The sequence below is a fragment of the Lepisma saccharinum genome, chromosome 18, assembly GCF_977018435.1.
Source record: "Lepisma saccharinum chromosome 18, izLepSacc3.1, whole genome shotgun sequence".
Classification (NCBI taxonomy): Eukaryota; Metazoa; Arthropoda; class Insecta; order Zygentoma; family Lepismatidae; genus Lepisma; species Lepisma saccharinum.
The window spans coordinates 55,622,547-55,643,641 of NC_139246.1; the positions used below are offsets into that span (position 1 = coordinate 55,622,547).

At 37.6% G+C, this 21,095-nt stretch overlaps 1 pseudogene across 1 annotated transcript; it reads right to left on the reverse strand.

Annotated features, from left to right (window-relative positions):
- Window positions 1-2,206: 2,206 nt before the first annotated feature.
- On the reverse strand, window positions 2,207-20,614 carry LOC146002288 (cuticle protein 19 pseudogene; annotated as a pseudogene). The gene is made up of 3 exons (XR_014443692.1): window positions 20,550-20,614; window positions 5,975-6,058; window positions 2,207-2,470 (listed from the first exon to the last, which is right to left on the reverse strand). The product of XR_014443692.1 is annotated as a cuticle protein 19 pseudogene (transcript).
- Between the last annotated feature and the right edge of the window lie 481 nt (window positions 20,615-21,095).

Here is a 21,095-nt window from a genome sequence, read left to right on the forward strand (position 1 = left end):
GAATTATGTTATGCAGCAGTAAATTCGGAGGATCCTTCCTTGGAGGGATGATAGGAATGAAGATGAAGACGAGGGTTGTATTGAGCTGTGCTTCCGGAGCCACTAATTTTTTTCTTCGTTGAGTACTTCCTTATGCGTGCCTATTAATTGACTATGGGCTTGAACTTCTTGAATGATTTATACGACTTCAGTATAGATTTCTGTCTATTACCTATTTTTTAGGCATTTACTTTATCCTTTATTCATCTTTTCATCATACCCTTGCTCTCACTAAATCAGTACTTATCCTGTAACAAATTATTTACATCTATCCACCTTGTGCTTCCATCTATTTTTCTTTTTCAAAATTACTTTTTTCGATTGTTTATAATGTGAAATATCTGGTTTATAATAACTTTGTTTAAAACAAATATAGCCATGCTTGTAATCAAAATTATGGTTTTGGCGTTACTCAAGGAGCACACCTAGGTTTGGCGACCCTGCCTGCCCCTGGCAACCTTGGGTTTTAACTTCATTATTTTCTATTTACAACTGTATCTTAAACAGGACGTATACTGTTAAGAATTGCTGTCCCATATTTATCTGGAGGAAGCGAACGAAAACAAGTTTCTGCGCAAGTAGTGACGCGAGACGGTTCCAAAAATGAGCACGTGCGAGGGAACGTGATTGCATGGAGGGGAAAAGGGACTGCAGTTACCAGCCATTGCAGCAGCGTGTACTGCTTTGCTATGTTCACTCGATCTCCTCCCCTTCTCTGCCGCTATGCGCGGCCTTACTCCACACATAGCGTGACAGAGTATAAATGGATTGAATGTAGTTGACACGAACCAACAAACCTGTCCAAATATACAGTGCATTTCACGATCGAATCGTCCGTGGAAGGGCGGCTAGCGAGCCGGCCGGTGAGAGCAGGTCTGCCGGCAAACTGGATGCAACATCCGCGTAACTGGAACCGCTAGCTATGTAACGAAATAAGCTCGTACAATTACATTGACTTTTGCAATTAAAATCAGCACGCACCTTGTTACAATAGGTGTTGAAAATGTCCTCCTGCATCCACACATTTACGGCATTTGTAAAGGAAATTTTCACTAACACGTATAAGTTTCTCTTTTGAATTTGCTTCAATTTCTCTCCTGGTGATTTCTTTCAATTCTTCTAATGGAAATATGGCTTTAAAAAGGCTTTAAAAGCTTGGTAGCTGGCCACTGAGACGGCATGAAAATGCCTGTTTCTTGTGCAATGCGCAAGGACTTTTGACCAATCGTGTTCCTAGTTTTCGTCTAGTTTTCCTCGCCGTTCCACCCTTCGTTGATCAAGAACAGGCCCTTTACACTACACAAACACGTTCAAACTGGACACAAGATATCTGGATAATGAAGCACTGACGCGTTGTGGGTAACAATGCCGGCAGATGCGCTCTAACTTCCCGGCGTGCTAGCCGCCGCTCCTTGGACAACTCGACCGGAAAAGTCACTGTACTAACTTATAAAATAGAAAATATAACCACAAGAGTCCCATGGAGCACATGGAGATTTTAAGCAGGGTTCTTAAAGGTCCAGGAATTATAAATAAATTCAATTCCGGTCCAGGGGAGATAATCAGCAAGCGTAAATGGGTTAGGGACCGTAAAGAACGTTTTTATCTGTCAAGTATTTCAATTCGATCCAGGAACCTTTTTACAGATCAATTTAAATTCGGTCCAGGAACCTTCTTTCCGGCTCAATTTAAATACGATCCTGGAACCTTTTTTCGGACTGATTTTAAATTCGGTCCAGGAACCTTCTTTCCGGCTCAATTTAAATACGATCCTGGAACCTTTTTTCGGACTGATTTTAAATTCGGTCCAGGAACCTTCTTTCCGGCTCAATTTAAATACGATCCTGGAACCTTTTTTCGGACTGATTTTAAATTCGGTCCAGGAACCTTTTTTCCGGTTCAATTTAAATTCGGTCCAGGAACCTTTTTTCAATGAAATAATCCGTAACTTGGACCGAATTTAAATTGTGCGAGAAAAAATGTTTCGGTCCTGCAGAAGAACTCAATAGAACCCATTACAATTTATGGGTTGATGGACCCTTAACAACCCTGGTTTTAAGGAGTATCATGGCGTTGGACAATAAACGAACACATATGTAACAGAACACTTTAATTTTGTACTATACAAATATCAGCGGTGGTAATTTGATCATACAATATAAGTGTGTTATCTTGCGTATCCGAAGAATTTTGTATTGGTTGAAGGATTCTTCCCGTGCGACTCAACGTGTAGACCTGGGCCATGCTTCCGCACGACGGCGTTGAATCCTGTGTGGTCAGCCGTGTAGTCCACCACCCTCACGCTGCCGTCAGGCTCCAGCAGACTGTACTGCCCCTTCACTACGTGGCCTTCGCGGGACTCGAAGTGGTGCTTCACGTCACCCGTGTAGTGATCGTTGACTGCGTAGGAGTAGGTGTATTTAGGATAGGACTGCAACAGAAGATACATATAAGTCACCATTACAAAAGCTTAAAAAGAAATTCCACATGGATATGGATGAGTCAACTATAGCCCCTTCTAGTTCGCTGCACTTCTCGACACTAGTGTAGTGCAGGTGTATCCCGGTGTCATGCTGGTGCAAGGAAATTATGTTCAACCAAGTAGGTGAAAAACAGTGTTCAACTTCAGAAGATTTAACAAATGTCTGTCTCCTGCATAGGCGGAGTTCTGGAGGGGCTGGCCCCCAAACTTAAAAGAGATTAAAAAATAACACATGATTAAGTTCAGTTACTACATTTTTGTTATGAAGCCATACCGCAAATCTTGACGTTTGGCATGATGGCACGTGCGGTAATTGCGCCGCAATAGCGGGCCTTAGACGATTTGATTGACGTGTACAGTTTGAAGAAAGAAAAACGTAAAATGACTTTGTGTTGAGTCAACAGTTACTGCTGAGGCATCGAAAGAACTTTTCCATTTAATTTTTCTAAAATTTCTGAAGCTTACTATTGTACCGTAACTTTTTAAGAGTAATACGAGTTTTGTATCAATAAAAAAATAATGGAATGCAATAATCGTACTGTTTTGCTTCTTTTAAAACTGACAACCAATATACTAATTAACATTTGTTTACTTAAGCGAGGAAATTTAACATTTTCAAATCTAAAAGGCATAAAACTCAGTGCTTTCAAGTTGTTTTTTTTTTAATTTCCGGAGGAAGGCCTGCGGACCCGTTATAAACTAGGGGATATTCAATACCTGAGGGTTATTGAATATCCTCTAGTTTATAAAATCATATGCTTCTCCCAGAGTCTGCCCCCCAAAGCAAGAGCTTAAACTCCGCCCATGGTCTGCTGCTCTCATTTCATTAGTCAGCACGCACCACGTGACCATACACCACACATTACACCGCTCCACAACGTAGTGCAAACGGTGCAGACACCAAATACACTGCTTGATACGAAATAAACGAGGTAGACGAGTCGGTGTTGCACCGTGTAACCAATCAGACGCGTGAGTACAGAGAGAGCAAAAAAATGGAAGCGAACAAGACCGGGCTCATAGAAAAACAATGACGATTCAGAGAAAAGTGAAGAAAAAGTAGAGCTATACTCTGTCCCAGCTAACTGTAGATCAGGCAAACGAAATCAAGTCTCTGCGCAAGTACTGACGCGACACAGCTCAACCAATGAACACGTGAGAGGAACGGAATTGCATGGAGTGGGGTAAAGCGACTGCCTTCTCAGGAGCGTTTACTGCTTCTCTCTGTCAACTCGATTTCCCTAACTTCTCTGACGCTATGTGCAGCCTTGCTTCACAGTTAGCTGGGACAGGGTGTACTATTCTCTATACCGGAAATCTGTGGAGCCGGGCCGGTAACGGTAGAGAAGGGGAGAAAGCGAGTGGGCGGAGCGATGCAGTATACGCTGCTGTAAAGGCTGGTAACTGTCCCTTTTTTCCTCTCACGCGTTCATTGGTCGTGCCCTGTCGAGTTACTACTTGCTCCAGAGATTGCCGGGACAGATATACATGGAAAAGATTCCCCTTTAACACAGGAGAAAGTGTTAGGTTACAACGGAAGAAACTGGATTCATGTTTTGTGGCATTGTTTCCTACAAAGCAAAGAATTGTAGTTGTATTCCGGAAGTGACATCAAATTTGTCTTGTTATCAATTTCTGTGACCAGAAATAATCTATATATATAAAAATGGATGTATGTGTGTATATGTATGCATGTTTGTTCCGGCACAACTCTTGAACGCTTGGAGCGATTTCAACCAAACTTTGTACACATATCACTTGCAATCTGCAAATAAATACTGTGGGGTTAATATCCCCCTGGCAGCCCTAGGGGTTGGGGTGGGAAGGTGGTGACATGTAAAAATAATCGAAAACGACCGATATTGTGTGGAATCTATACGCTAAGATGACTAGTGACACTCCCAATGCCGTTCAATTTATTTATTCTTGCTCCTGGAGGTGAAACTTAAAATGCTGTTTAGAATCAAGTTTTGAGTTCAATTAATATTATAGTGAGTTTGTAAAAGATTTTACATTATAATTTGTATACTGTACTTATACTATCAAATATCTGTAAATAAAGTAGTTACATTTTACACTATAGTTAGAATTCATTATTTTCCTGTCTAATAGAAGATTGTTATAAATAAATACCCAGGCAACGCCGGGTAATCAGTTAGTTTAAAATAAAGAAATGTGACACACCACAATGCAATTGATACTCCATCCTCGTGTACAAACTAAGAAGTGAGTTTTATATTGTAAATAGATTTGGAATTGCGCTTTGAAATATGTTACGAATCGTATTCTAATTATGTTGTATTGTATTATTAATTAAAATTATATTTTTTTCAAACAATCACAAGTTCCCATTTCTATGACTTAAATGAGTACATGCATATATTGTGTATTTGCACAATCACTAAAACTGTGATAGAAGTATAGACAAAAATTTCGAAATACTACATAATAGTTTCAAGTTAGAACTAGCACATGCAGAAATCAAAGCAGTAATGACGTCAGAAGAAATTAGTCGAGTGTTGGAAGGGGGAATATTTTGTGGGCAGCAATCATACTTTAGCTAAATGGGCATTCACTTATGAAGTCTTCCTTGCTTGCTTGGGTGAGAACTGGTCGATTTCATGCCAGCCGTCATTGAGTAAAACCTGTATACTGTACAGTCATGGACACTTCTGGGTTGTAACGATTCCATTGAAAGTCAATTGAATTGTTATAACCCAGAAGTGTCCGTGACTGTACAAGACGGTCCTGCAAATAAAAACTTAGCATATGTAAAGCATTCACAAAGTTCATAAGATAGGTAACCACGCAGAATTTGAATTCTCAATACACAGAGTATCACCGTACAACACCCGACAAACATCCATAGGATATATGGAAAATGGAATTGTGTATGTATGGCTATACTAAAGACTAACTAACTAACTCTCTACCATTCTAAAACCCGAATGTTCATGGCTATAGCAATTGACCCTATCTTGGGCAAAATCAATCCAATGTTTTCCAACCTTACCAATTTCCTTTAGGTCCATCTCAACGTTACCCCTCCATCTTCGTCTTAGCATTCCTACAGGTCTCTTACCATCAGGTTTCCCAACAAGGTTCTTGTAAACTTTTCTTTCCTCTTCCATTCGTGCAACATGGCCTGACCATCTAAGTCTTCTTGATTTAATTATTCTAATAACATCTGGAGATGAATACAAATTATGTAGTTTTAAATTGTGTAACCTTGTCCACTCATCTGTCTATTTTTTTTTAAAAAAAAGAGTCTTCATTTGGACCAAGTATCATATCCATATAATACTGGAAGCAAAATTACTGTTTTGTACATTTAATATTATATAACAAATTTATAACAGGATATAATGTGTGCCACACAGGATTTCATTATGTGACATTGTGTGAATTCGCACCTTATTTTCCAAGTAATAAAAGTATTGTTTCTTAACTCACGTGATAATCAACCGCTGGTGTACCATAGCCTTCTGCCGATACGCATACAACAGCCACATTCATGATTATTGCAATAAATGTTCCCTGGAATACAAAGTCCTCTTTTATTAAGAAAATCACATTAAATGTTACTCATTTACCTTTACAGGTATGTAAGAAATAATAAGTTATGCCAGCGTTTCGTTCAAAAAAGCGACAACTGATGAATTGTGCTTGTTAGTACCTATTTTAGCTATTTGCGCATAAATCAAGCCTTTTTTAGGTTTTTATGTATTTTTAAAGGTTTTAGAGGGTTTTTATATCACATAGAGGCATTTCCTTTGTTTGGTAACGACAAAATTCTATGACGAACGTGTTTGAAACGTACTCTCTGTCGATTTCCCTTCCTCCAAGTCCATGGTGATTTTGCAAAGGATATAGGTTTCCCATTGCCATTGTACGTACTAACAGCGCCGGGGTGAAAGAACACTGTAATTCGCAGATTTTACGATGATTCAGATATCATGTAGTTAGTTTAGTATGGTTATTATATTATTTTCTAAAACAGAATACTATTTTATTAATATGACATTCATGAAACCACAATATTGGTTGCAAAAGGAAAACTCTCAAGGAAGTTGTTATAAAGCTGTAGTAGAGTCATGATTATGGCTCGGACGTTGAAGACCTATAAATTGCCACAAAAATACCTATAAAAATACCTAAAAATATAAAAAAAGGACTTAAGACGGAAAAAAGGACGTATAAATGTGATCCAAATTAATTAACAACTTCAGTTTTAATTACATACAGGGTGAACATGAAGTCCCTGCCCATTTTGCAGAAATAATTAATGCATGGTTTTTATATTTCAGGTGAATGATACTTCGAGGAGATGCTAACAACAGAAGAACGAATTGTGATTGTAACGGCACGTTTGCGTGGTCAGACATTCGAGGAGGTCAGGGAGACGTCTCGTAGAAAATGTGGACGAGAGGCTCCAACACGAGGTAATATCAGAAAACTGGTGAACAAATTTATGCGCACCGGATCTGTACTCGATGAGCAACGTACAGGTCGACCATCGATGTCGGGTGATACAGCAGCACGTATCCGTGAAGCCATTGAGCGTAGTCCCACTGCACCAACTCGTCGCCTCAGTCGAGAACTGGTGATACCTCAATCATCGGTGTGGAAAGTGTTGCACTACACCTTAAAAAAGAAAGCGTACCACTTCCAGGTTGTCCACAAACTGGAACCGGAGGATTACGCTGTAGGGAAAGACGTGTGCTACGAACTCTGCGCGGCTGCAGCACAGGATGGATTAATGGAGAACATCCTTTTCAGTGATGAGGCGACATTCCACACCTGTGGAACTGTGAACCGTCATAACTGTCGTATCTGGGCTTCTGAACACCCGAATGCTACTTTCGAATGGGAACGGGAGGCCTCCCCGATGTCGCAGTGGTAGCTTCGTCGCCTTGTAATCAAGGGGTCCCGGGTTCGATACCCGGTGGAGGCACACAGTGGATCGGATTCCACTTTAAACTGTAGGTCCAGTCCCGATTAGCCTTACTGTGCATAAAGTGAACTTAAAACACCAACTCAAACCGAATGGGAACGGAATACACCCAAGGTGAACGTATGGCTTGGTTTCACGAAACAAAAACTCTATGGGCCATTCATGTTTGCAGAAAACACCATCACAGCAGACACCTATCTCGAAATGTTGCAACTGTTCCTCCAGCCACAGCTACAGGATGATGGGATTCTTGATTCCGTGATCTTCCAACAAGACGGCGCACCACCGCACTTCGCCTTGACTGTGCGGGAATACCTCAACAACATGTTTCCAGACAGATGGATAGGAAGAGGATCCACACGTGTTTCGCCATCACGGTCCCCCGACCTTACACCATTGGATTTTTTTGCATGGGGTTTTATCAAGGAACAGGTCTACAAGAGTAAGGTTGCAAATGTGGCAGTCCTCAAACAACGCATAAGGCACGCATGCGAACTCATCACCGGGGCGATGTTGGACACAGTGTTTCGAGCAACACTGACCCGTTGGGAAACGTGTTTTGAAATTGATGGACATCACGTTGAACAGCACTGATATGCTGTATACTAATGTTGTAATATCACATTCATGAATACATTATTTCTGCAAAATGGGCTGGGACTTTATGTTCACCCTGTATTTCATTCTGGTGGTATGGAACACACAGTGTAAAAAAACTGAAAGCTTCAAAACAAGAGAAAGTTGCCACTTACAGACAAGTTACGGTTAAAGGATCTTGTACCGTACCTGCTCCAGTCGTCCAAAAATATATTTATTTATTTATTTTATTTCTTTACTACAGAAAGGATTTTTAAGAGGTGATGAACTGATGATGATTCGAATTGAAAATGGGTAGTACAAACGTAGTCGAAAGAAGGTGAAGTTGCAAAAAAAAAGCCTTTAAGACTTAAAAAAAAGGCTAAAAAAGGACAAATAAGTCAAAAAACGCCGAAAGAGGCAAAAAAGGACAAATAAAACCCACCTTCTTCTTGCCTTCAATGAGCCAAAATGTACGTATCGTATCGTACCCAAGGTATTGGGTAGGATGTATAAAGTCTTAGCATAGCAGGTATCAGAGAAAGGAATGCTGAATAAGTAATCAGGCAAAGGTCGGGTGATTGACTTGGAAGTCGTATGTGGCATGAGTGTTGGAATTGTCAGGAGGTGTGATCAGTTGACGAGAATAGGAGAGAGAGTAAGGACTACGGATTGTGAGAGAGGAGCAAAGTGGGGAACGACTATTGGACGATGGTGTGTGACAAGAGACAAGTGATAGTTGAGAGGACAAGCTAGGAACAATCTCCATATATTTGTAAGGCAAGTGATATCCTTTCCTTAACCAATCCACATCGGTTCAGTCATGGAGAGTATAAAACCCATATTCAATCTAAGCTAATTTCTATCGCCATTCCTTTAAAAGGTAACCTCTTGCATTTATCACATTTAGGCCAAGCGAGTGATAACTACCTGAGAGATGAATGAGGAATAGCTACATCACCCAATTAAATCTAGAGGTTCTAGGTTCGATCCCAAACGCAGCATGGGAGTTGCGTTACGTGGTGGAGGCTGCTTAGGGTTTCTCATCCATTTTTTGCAAATGCGATGAGAAAACACTGCAGTACGTGAAATACTGCGATTTTCATCTATTTCATCCCGAAATATGATGAAAATAATAGAGCCTTCTAGCTTTTCAAATTACGTACGTGCGATATGGCGCCGGAATTTTCACTTGTTAGCGCTTCACGTTGTGTTAATTATCAATTGTTACCAAAGATCAAGAAAAGAAAGCAAAGGTAGGCCTAGCAATATGCTACGCGGTAAGGCGCAAATAAATAAGAGTAGAGTTTTAACTAGGTTATTCGGCGATTGGCTTGTGAAAAGATGAGAATTAACATTAGGATGTTGCATAAAGCTTGGTTAAATATTTTAAAGATGTGTTCGGTACTGTCGTCACTCTGTTACGCGATTGTTGAACCTAACTTATCAAATTTTTGGGAGAGTAAACAATTGAATTGCTGATAATGTCCTGTCAAAGCCACGGGGGGATGAGAAAAGAAAACAAGCAACTTAGTGCTACTTTTAAGCTAATCAAGCATTTTTCCTGCGCATAGGCTAATCGTAGAATCATGGCGCAATCTAGATTTATTCACCCCAACATTCTCGAAACTATCCAGTTTCAAGGTAATATTCACGAGGATGTATTAAAATTCATTGACAAATTTGAAAGTTTAGCTATTCTTAATGAGTGGAATGACTTAAAGAAAAGGCAATTGCTACCGGCATTTTTGGCTGATTCAGCATTGGAATGGTTCAATACTTGGAGTCGAACTCAGGAAGCACAGGATATAGATTTTGCAACTTTAAAAACTAAAATTGTGGAAGAATTTACGGAACCGGGGGATACTTTTCAATTAGAAGAACAAATCAGATTACGCTTCCATCAGGAAAATGAACCTGTTTCAAAATATGTGAGAGAAAAACAGTTATTGTTATTAAAATTAGATCCTGCCATGGACATTAGTGAGCAAATTAAGCAAATAAGCGGTGGTTTACAACCTAACTTTATGAAAGAAGTTTATAACAGGGAATATGATTCAGTGCATGAAATGTTACGAGACCTGAAACATGTTGAACAATTCAAATATCTCGTGCAAAAACGTAAAATTTTAGAAACTGAATGCGAGACAATGAAAGCTCTGTCATTTTCTGAATCGAGTCGAGCCTACATGCCGACTCAGCAAGCTATCACGTTGCAGCGCACGGTCAATGGTCATGTTGACATAAGTTATTCTCAGGCTAATCGGGAGATCGAGGAAAGATTAAATGCACTACAACAAGACCTTGATCAATTACAGTCGAACGCGGGACTCCAGTCTCATGAGTCAGATTTAGTTTTGCAATTTCAGAATCTTGCGGCTAAAGTAAATGCACTTGCAGAACATCGGAAAAAACATTCATTCACTGAGTCATCATTCTCATATACAGTTAGAGAAAATGAACATAGAGATAGAAACAATAGGAGAACCTATTATCATAATAGTAATCATAGAGTTCAGAATAGAAATACTTGGCATAACAACCACAATAATAATCTCGACACACAGTCGCAAAGCTCGCATAGGGGGCGATGGCGTAATGGCGGTAACCCTCGATTTCAGCGTTCGCATTTTTCATCTTCATCGCCGCGAACATTTTTGGAGCAACAACAGGGGCGCGATGATCCAAATAACCATACTAATCAGGTTGTAAATACAAATCATTCTCATTTTCGTCAGAACAGAAGCAATTTCAAACGAGTAAGACCTGCATATGACGGGGACCTAGGTGTAGGACCTACGGGGAAAACTCTAACGGTCTCTACTTTTCCTTCTGAAGATCTGATTTACATCAATGTGAAAGTAGATGGGGAAATTCGAAAGTTTATCCTGGATAGTGGAAGTCAAATTTCGGTAACTGGAGATAAGAACATACCAGTCAATGCCAAGCGATTTAATATAAATACTGCGATTAGAGGGGTCACTAATAGTCAACTGACGGTTAAGGAAATTGTGTTGCTACCATTTTCTATACATAACCAAACATTTGTTCATCCATTTAGAATTGTTAAGGATTTTAATCAAATTACTATATTAGGAAATGATTTCTTGAAGGGACAAAAGGCTAAGTTAGATTTTGAGGAAAATAAGCTTACATTGCATAGATTCGGTACACCTCCAAGAAACCAAATTAAAAATGAGAATAAGAAAGCTTTTGACGTGTCAATCAAAGTTTCCCATTTATTACAGCATGTTTTGCAACCAGAATTTGTAGCTGCTAAAAAGATAAAAGTGAAACCCAGGATGCATTTGTGCATTCCATTGAAATTGGCTAATTCATATGACAAGGATAGAACACTCTTGGAACCGGACCTACAGTTTCAAGAGAAAACGGGATTGATGGTTGCCAGAGCAATTATTAATCCGGATTCGAATCTCATTTGGATCACAAATCCTTTAAATTATAATGTTACAATTAAGAAAGGCACTATTATCGGGAAAGCTGAAACATGGGATAGGCCAGTCATGAGTAACAATAATGATGAGAATAAGGATGAAATTGGTGAACAGGCACAGGTTTTCGCGACGGAAGAGTCAGGGAACGTCAGTGACGCACGGGCGGACCCTAGTCGGTTTGATGTGAATCCGAATTTAGAACCCCAGCAAAAGGAGCAACTTTTGGCTGTTTTAATGAAATATCCACATGTTTTTGCGTGGTCAAAGGATGATATAGGTAGAGCCACGAATTATAAACATAGAATTCAACTAAAAGATGACACAGAATTTCACTTAAAATCCTACCCGATTCCAGTCCACCTTCGTGATGAAATTAAAGATCAGATTGAGACTTTATTAAAGCAAGGTGTTATTTCTCCTACAAAATCACCTTTTAACTCTCCAATTATCCTTGTAAAGAAGGCAAAGGGGGGTTATAGATTATGCCAGGATTATCGCAGATTGAATGTATCGTCTGTATTTGACGCTCTGGGTGTGAATAACATCAATGAAATATTATACAATATGGGGGGCAAGAAATACTACTGTACGGCAGACTTGAAGAGCGGATTCTTTAATATTCCTCTCACCGAGGACAGTAAGAAATATACAGCATTTACAATACCAGGAATGTCACAGTATCAAATGAACGTCGTGCCACAGGGCCACGTCAGTTCATCAAGTGCGATGACTCGTTGCATTCACCTTGCTTGCTCAAATTTAGATCCCAATCACTTTGCGCATTATGTGGACGATTTATTTTGCTTCGGAAATACCTTTGAAGAAATGCTCGTAACTCTGGAGAAAATGTTACAATGTTTACAGGCCGCGGGATTGAAACTTGCAATAGAAAAATGTCACTTCGGCTACACTGAGATCATTGCTTTAGGACATAAAATTTCAAAATTTGGCTATCGGATCAATGACAAAATCATTGATTCTATCAAGAAATATAAGACACCGACAACTGTGAAACAAGTTCGCACATTTCTCGGATTAACATCTTATGTCAGGAAGTTTTTAAAATCATATTCCGAGATGGCACTTCCCTTGCAAAAATTGATAGGAAAAAAGAAGAAATTTCTCTGGGGGGAAGAACAGCAAACTGCGTTTGAGAGGTTGAAAGAGGCTTTACTTACAGCTCCTGTATTAATGGCATATGATCCATCAAAAGAAGTAAGGGTATACACGGATGCAAGCAGTAAGGCTATTGGCGCAGTGATTTTACAACCGAATACGAACGGTGATTTTCAGCCTATTTCCTATTGCAGTAGAGTTTTAAAAGACCATGAAACTCGACTTTCAACCATCGAGCAAGAATTGTTGGCAATCATATACGCATTTAAGTCATTCAGATTCTTTTTACTGGGGAGACATTTCGAATTATTTACCGACAATCAAGCAATCACATTCATTCGCTCCTCAACGCAACTTTCAAACAAATTATTTAGATGGTACACGTTGATGGCCGAGTTCGATTTTACGCCAATTCACTGTAAGACTACACAAAATATGGCGGATGCTATCAGCAGAGAAACAGAACATGATCCACAGGGAGAAGACGAGGAGCTTCCAGAGCCACGTACATTGTTATTGTTAGATGAGACAATTGATGTTGCTATACACCAACGAGAGGATTCTTTTTTTGGAAATATCATTAATATTTTGGAAGGAAAAGAAGACGAGGGGGGCAACAACCCACCCAACCCCTCCCTGCAGAGGCAAGCTTGCTATTATGTTATGGAAAATGGACTTCTTTATAGACAACATAAACTGGGAGCTACGACTAAAAAAATATTATGCATACCGAAGTCACTTCGCAACACTGTTATTGAGACATTGCATAGTTTACCAGCTGGAGGAGCGCATTACGGCTTCACTAAAACATACAAGAATGCACTAGATAGGATTTACTTTCCATTTATGAAGAACCATATTCAGAAAATGGTCAAGGAGTGTGTAATTTGTCAGCAGAATAAGCGCATAAAAGGAGCGCCATATGGAGAACTTTTAACGTTCAACTCACAGAAACCATTCGATAGAATCGCTTTAGACTTTAGCGGACCGTATCCACCAAGTGGTTTGCTCCGCCATAAATATATACTTAGTGCAATCGATCATGGTACTCGATTTTTAATTGCTCAATCAGTAGCAGATACTTCAAGTGAGACAGCAGCTAACTTCCTTTTTGAAAATGTAATTTTACGCTTTGGTTGTCCTTCTCGTATAGATACGGACAGAGGTACTTCATTCACAGCTAGTTTATTTAAAGAACTATCGGAGAAATGTGGAATCCATCTGAAATTCGCTCCAGCAGCTAATCACAATTTAATTGGATTATTGGAACGATCACATGCTATTTTACAGGGACTTATGAAAAACTTCGTGAACTCAAAACACACAGACTGGCTTTTATACTTGCAATCGGCAGTGTGGTCGTACAATGTTAATTACCAGGAGAATTTGAAGAACAGTCCATTTTTTCTTCTTCATGGATTTACGCCTAGATTAGTCTGGGAGAGCGGACTACATTTAACGCCCAGTGTGAATGTAAACAACGAGATGAGATTCAAGATTCTCGAAAAAGCACGAGAAGCAGCTTATGAGTCTTTACAGAAACGCCACCGACAAGCAAAAAAGTACTACGATAAACGTCATCAGTCCATTGAATTTACGCCAGGAGAATTGGTTCTAGTATACGATGGTAGTCATCGTGTACACACCGCTAAATGCTTTTCGGGAGTATATAAAGGACCTTGTAAAATTATAGCAAAAGAAAATCCCAATGTTTACAAAGTGGAATATAAGACAAAACGGGGACAGACAGTCGTCGACTCAATTTCGATCCAGAGATTGAAGAAATACTACGCTTCGGAACACGGTAGCGGCGATGAGAATGTAAATGGTGAGGATGAGACTGAAGAACAGGAACAGTCAGGAGTGAATGAGTGAGAACATACCTTTTACCCTGTACGTAACTTCCTTTTCAGTACTCTGATGCACTAAATAAATTTTACATCTTGCAAATATATTTTTAAACTAACAAACACTAAAATTATGTGAAATATTATTGTTAGCCCTTAATAATTGCACGGAAGTGTAAAACTAGTTATTACCACACTAAAATCATTAGTTATAACACGTAGACTTCGAGGTTTCATAATAATGAACAACAAGTACAGTAACGCGCAAAAATAATAATAATTAATATTATTGTATTCACGGATAGTGAACAAAGGGAATGGTGATGAATATAAATTGCGCGCAAGGAATTTTCCTCAGATTTCTGTAGGCCTGCAGAGAACTGATGGAAATAATCTTTTGTGAACTACAAAAGATAAATAGTGTAAGTCAATAATAGACTTTAGTATTTTTTATGAATAAAATGTGTTAAACACATTCGGTAAGGAAAATGAGAATTAAAATTCTCTATGATTTAGCGTGGTTAGTCAAAATAGGGTTTAAACAAGTATACATTTTAATATTTCAATTGTTAAATTTAAGTTAATTACATTTATAATTTTAATAACTAAATAAATGACAGAAATATGAGATTATCAGTTTTATAAGATTTAAATAACGTTAAATAAAGAGAACAGTTATAATAAGAGCTGACTAGGCATACAGCCAGTAAATTATTCAATTAAATGAGCTACAGATCAATAATAACTAAATAAGTATTGCGATAATAAGAATTCTAATATAGATAATAATAATAACGAAGAGAATAGTGAACATATTGAGTTCTTTGATATTTATAAAGCTTAAATAAAATGTATCACATGGAAATAATATAAATATTAAGATTACCTTTATAATTATACGCATTTTACATTGAGATTTAATTATTTTGTATATTTTTCTTACATAACTTTACATAAAAGCTAGATTTCAAATCTAATATGAAGAGTAATAAGTCAATTAAGAGCATAGGAGAAATAAGTAGTATTTTACAAATACAGTTACGATCATGAGTTATCAGCAGCCACTTGTCAGATTTTATTAACAATTTCACGACACAGTCATGAGATGAATTAAGACAGTCTTGAAGAAGTAAAATATCTTTCATTAAACATATACATTACATTGATCCATCTAATTTGGAACACTTCATTCCAAATATGACTCAATTAATTTATTGAATGTTATAATCAAGTTACTTAGAGTACTTCCTAATTTTTTTTCCGCATGGTAGAAATTTCCCATCTTGTAAAATTCCCACTTAAAATTTCCCTCACATGTATTACACATTCTGAAAACGATATCGAAAATCAGCTTCGAACGTCTTCATGGTAAATTATCTGTCGTCAGCAAAAGGATAAAGTTCAACCAGGGTGCAACGGAAATGTCCTTCCTCTTTAAGCAATGGGGAAACTTGAGTTACATTCAGAAAGACAGAACAACTAACGAAATATGCAAGTTAGGCATTCTATTCGTTTCTTGCGGCAACGATATCTACCTACATCGGCAGGAGCAACATTCTCTCTTGACATGAAGTAACCAACACGTTGCAAATTAAACCGCAGATATCTCACATTCCACATTAGCCGGGGAACTGAATAAACTGCCGGCAGAGCATTCTTTCAACTCAGGTTATCAGCTCGAAAGATACGAGGGAACATGGAATTTTATGTCTGTTCAGAACGCTATTTCTTTGTGAGACAACATTTGGAATCTATATTGGAATTAACTTTTCATTTTTATATCATTTAATGTTAGGTGCATATACATATAGTTACACACTACCAATTGTCAACTTTCATTTTTTTTTTCTCTCCATATTTTTTTTGTATACACAATTGTATATTATTTTCCTTGAATATTCTTAGGCTAATTGCAATATCATTAAGGGAGAAAGAGTCTATAATGGACAACGAAATTTCGGATTCTTAGAATATTATCTTATGTATTTCAATTTATGTGGACAATATTAGCAAGTGCAAAGGAAATTTTACAATTAATCTTTATTAATGACGATATTTTATCAATATTATACTAACAGAAGGACGATTGATCAGCACATTATTTTTTTAGGTAATATTTAAAGTATTTCATTTCATTCAATTGCTATTGATATTGATTTCAGTAAAATTAAGCGTTCATATATATTCAGAAACCAATTATAATTTAAATTTCCAGTAGTCTACAGTATACACTCATAACACTCTCAAGAGTATTTACAATATTACGTTCAATTCATATATAAAGTTCAATTGCTTTTAGTAATTATTAGTAGTTATATTTATTTATTTATTTTTCTCTTTTCAAGATTCTAATTATATTTGGTGTGTAAAGGATGGCATTAATTAGAATTTGGGTAATTTATAGTAAGAATAAATGTTATGACTGAATCGGTACTCCTTTTCAAATTCCATTTCCTCAAACATAACAACCCTCAACTACAAGATTTTTTCATACTTGTAATATTTACAAGTACTACTTTCTTAAAATAAGGGTGACTTAGAGGCGCCCTTGTCTCAACAAAACCTCTACACATACCGACATATTAAGTTCTCTCACAAACAACATTACACTAACGATCAGGAGGAAATGCCTGTTCGGTATATGATGCAAATTTCCTTTCCAAAACCTACCTGAATTGCCTCACAGATAATTCAAATTTCAACGGTGAAATGAACATTTTAACAATATTATGAAACCATGTTAACAGTCCTCAGTTCAACTTTTTCACAGATGTCAACGTCAAGAGATGATCACCAGCTAAAACCTTGGAGAAATAAGAAATCAACACGAATTACACCTGAAGGACGGAGAGAAATTATTTGTCCTACGATTTTTTTTTTGAGAATTTCTCAAGATTTTTATTTCTGAGATTTTTCTTCTAATTTTTCGACACGTGGAAACATGAATTACAATTAGACCTTTCATCCATTTTAATTACGCAGTTCAGCAAAATCAGTTGATAAGCACCAAATCGTTTAACATGGATCTCCTTCATTCTATTCTAATTAACTCCTACTAAAGTCAAGTAGTAGTGAGACCTGATATTCAACGCTGATAATACATACATCGATTTGAAGGAATATTTACATACAACTAAATACTTCACATTCACAATTCCACGATATGCAGTTCTCTACTATACATTTTTCTTCAATGACAATATTTGTAGCTGCAAAGTTAATGCATCAAAGTGAAAAACATTTTTCACGGCCACAAGGAACTAATATATACATATATACGTGGTTTGGTTCAAGAAGAAACTTCATTGCTATACGCAGAGACTATTAATTGATGATAACAAGAGTAAAATTATGGTATTTTACTTGAACTCTTTATGAGAATCAGGATAACTCAAGGATTATTTTATGGACAAATGTTAGTGCTGTGATTTTATCTATCGAACACTATTATATTCTTATTTTCAAATACATAAATTCATGTACATATATTATTATTCAAGGACAGTTATTGATACAGTGTATATATTTTGATTAACTTCAAATTTTCTAATTAAATATTTATTGTGATAGTTGACATATATTATAAATAAAAACGACAGCGATATTTAAATGATACAATAAAGTAAGAGACGGTGAAATTTACATCGATAGTGACATATGTGTGCAAGTGTAACTCGGATGAGTATCACAAACTTTGCCGATTTTGTAAATATTAACATCCAAATACACAACAGTGTTGTACAGTGTCAGTGCTTGCAGGATCGATTACACTACTTCGCTAGTGTGTCATTGAGACATAAATTTTGACAAGATCCATTCTTGTGGAACAATGCTTTTATAATTTTCTCACGTGGTGTCAGAGTATTGCATGCTTATGCACGGAGTTCGCTACGTCATCATGTAGTATTGGAACTCAGAAGTGTAGCGTAAGCCTCTCAATGAATACGCGCACGAGCAGATTGTCAAGTTAGCATAACAAACTCACGTGCCAGTGTTTACCTTTTATGCTTTACGCAGACATGTATTTTTTCTTCTCTTTGTTTCTATCGGGACTCGTGATATATCTATATTTTCAGGACCTATATTATTCCATTTACATATATTCTGGGTAATGGTATGTTATTACAATATTTTTAGTACACTATATTTTATAATAAAAAAAAAATCTCTCCATAGAAAGGATCGATATGGAATACAACTTTAAATCTTTCATCTTTAGGTGAAAATCAAAAGATTTTCTTTAGGGGGTAGAGGAGCGTATCGTACCCAAGGTATTGGGTAGGATGTATAAAGTCTTAGCATAGCAGGTATCAGAGAAAGGAATGCTGAATAAGTAATCAGGCAAAGGTCGGGTGATTGACTTGGAAGTCGTATGTGGCATGAGTGTTGGAATTGTCAGGAGGTGTGATCAGTTGACGAGAATAGGAGAGAGAGTAAGGACTACGGATTGTGAGAGAGGAGCAAAGTGGGGAACGACTATTGGACGATGGTGTGTGACAAGAGACAAGTGATAGTTGAGAGGACAAGCTAGGAACAATCTCCATATATTTGTAAGGCAAGTGATATCCTTTCCTTAACCAATCCACATCGGTTCAGTCATGGAGAGTATAAAACCCATATTCAATCTAAGCTAATTTCTATCGCCATTCCTTTAAAAGGTAACCTCTTGCATTTATCACATTTAGGCCAAGCGAGTGATAACTACCTGAGAGATGAATGAGGAATAGCTACATCACCCAATTAAATCTAGAGGTTCTAGGTTCGATCCCAAACGCAGCATGGGAGTTGCGTTACGGTATATTATGTTGGGCTTCGTCTTCGGACACTAAGAAAAAAAAGGATTTTTCCTCAACTTCCGAGCACTAGGCATGACCGTTGCGCGCTTCGAAATCAGGGGTCCTAGATTCGAATCATGGGACGACTATTCATGGCGCTTGTTTCTTCATCTGTTTCACTAAATCATCTCAATCTCTCCATTAAACTTGAGAGGTAGAACGGATGCTTAAAGTAACAAAAATTAAACATAAATACATAAGGAACTCCAGTTTATACTCACGCTAATCGGAACCATTGGATTGAAATCCAAACCACTCTGCAATGTGCCTAAACCGGGAATTGTACCCGGATCACCTTGATTAAATTATAGTAACACTAGAGATTACAGAATCAGGAAGGGCACACGTGGTTAGCGCAGGGATACTTTGACGTAATATGATATTGGTATAGTTTGCACTATGCCTCCCAAAGATAATAAGAGTACATACAGTACCATGCCCATGAATATAATAAGGATCGAGGGTTGCAGGGGGTACAATCGATCACGGAAGACCAATCCGTTACCCTAATATCAACAGCGTAATTTGCACTTATTTCTTGGACACAAAATTTTAAACCTTTGTAATGTAAAATACAATAATTATAAATATGTGTTAAATGTATGCATTGTACATTATAGTGATATTCTTTTTTATCAAACAGAATAAAATAATACAATCAAGGAAAAATATTTTTGGGGCAAAGACGTTTAGGGAAACGGATATTCGCTTGGTGGGGCGAGTAGACAATATCGCCAAATCTTTCCCCTTGTCGACTCACCTCCTTCATCACATTGGAATTTCTGGTCATTCGGCTGATAAACAATGCAACTTGACAAAGTATCTGAATTGTAATATCGATACAACATAGCATAGTCATCTCGATAGCCTTATGATACTCTACATGCTTAGTTACTTTAAAAAATGTATCAGAAAGAATATAATTAGGAGTCGAGAAAATTTACTTAGCAAATAGGAAATTATGTTATTTGTCACATACTAGAAACTTCGGGAACAAGACGCTCAACTTATGGCGCATTTTCCCGGTAACCTGCAACGTCGTCATTTCTCATCTGATAGGAATAAAACACACTTTGTGAACTCACCCCTACAGGCAACTCACCTCGGTCCCTCTACATGCACAGTGAAGGCACTAAAACATATATATAGCAAAACCCATTTATTTGGTTCGATAAACAGAATAGTTTTGTTTACGTTACAGTGATTATGGTGCAATGTGCAATCAAAGAATTTGAACATACTTACTGCTAACAGACACATGGTTTCAGGACGATCTGTATGTCACTTGTTCTCAAGTCGAGACACTTTTGACAAACTCGTGTACAACATAAACTGAACATTGCACGAACTTGGAGGTCGCGTGTCTGTGGTTACGAGAATGTCCCAGTGCTTACGGACAAAGATATGTGTTTACTTTAGAACATGCGAAGCATTGAGGAGTGTTAAACAGAGACAAACGTGATGACAGCTTGTGCATGCTAATTATTTACGGTAGATGGCGGCTCTTACACAGAAACAAAAGAAAATATTTTGTACGAAATATTCTGTTCCTTACAAATTAAGTAAATAATGCATTTTAGGAAATACCATCCAGGGTAGCGTGATTTTCACACATGTTTATAATTGAGAGAAAACCGAGGTGAATGTCATGCCTTGTGAAGTTAGATCTTATTAAAAAAAAGAGAGTGGAAATATAAAATCTGACATGTCCTTCCCGGACGTATGAACAGACTGTTGAAGTACACCATCCCGCCTGATAGATATGAATCTTGTGCTGGAAGTGACGAGATT